At 41.9% G+C, this 492-nt stretch overlaps 1 protein-coding gene and 1 long non-coding RNA gene across 3 annotated transcripts in view; both read left to right on the top strand.

Annotated features, from left to right (window-relative positions):
* LOC131887014 (uncharacterized) lies at positions 1-453 on the top strand. Its single transcript, XR_009373972.1, has 2 exons — positions 1-84; positions 165-453. It is a non-coding gene; the product is annotated as an uncharacterized LOC131887014 (long non-coding RNA).
* LOC131887013 (homeobox protein DLL homolog) overlaps positions 1-492 on the top strand; it is a 6,356-nt gene that overhangs the window by 4,386 nt on the left and 1,478 nt on the right. The window lies entirely within an intron of this gene.

Below are 492 nucleotides of genomic sequence, written 5' to 3'. Positions count from 1 at the left end.
GTTTTCAATAAGAGCCAATATCTTACCAAAGAAGCCCGAGCTCAGGTGGCCAAAACCATCGGTGTTTTGGACAACACCGTGGACGTAAGTAAGACATTGTGACTTGACGGGTGCCTTTCCGATTTTGTTTTTCTCACGCGAACCGTTGATGCTTTGATTACTAGGTGTGGTTCAGGAACCAACGAAGTAAAATCAAACGAAGAAACAAGCAGAAGGAACGTTCATTGGTGCAATCCGATTCGTCGACCACGATGACAATCGAGTTGACAATTGTCGTGGACAGTGATGAAAGTTAGTTGTTCTAATGACACTTTGCCTCGAGCCTCGAGTAACGTGGAGCGATGGCAAACTCGAAAACCTTTTGATTTTAGTTATGGTGAGACCAAATGAATACACTTTTGTTCTCAAGGGTATTCGCAAGCAAGCCAATAAAAGAATTTGGTTAAAAAGCAATCTGCAATCCTCAATCTTCATTTTGTGAATATTGGAAAC

Source organism: Tigriopus californicus, chromosome 9 (assembly GCF_007210705.1).
Source record: "Tigriopus californicus strain San Diego chromosome 9, Tcal_SD_v2.1, whole genome shotgun sequence".
Lineage (NCBI taxonomy): Eukaryota > Metazoa > Arthropoda > Copepoda > Harpacticoida > Harpacticidae > Tigriopus > Tigriopus californicus.
The sequence above is the reverse complement of the archived record's forward strand: the minus strand, read 5'-3'. Positions and strand labels throughout refer to the sequence as shown.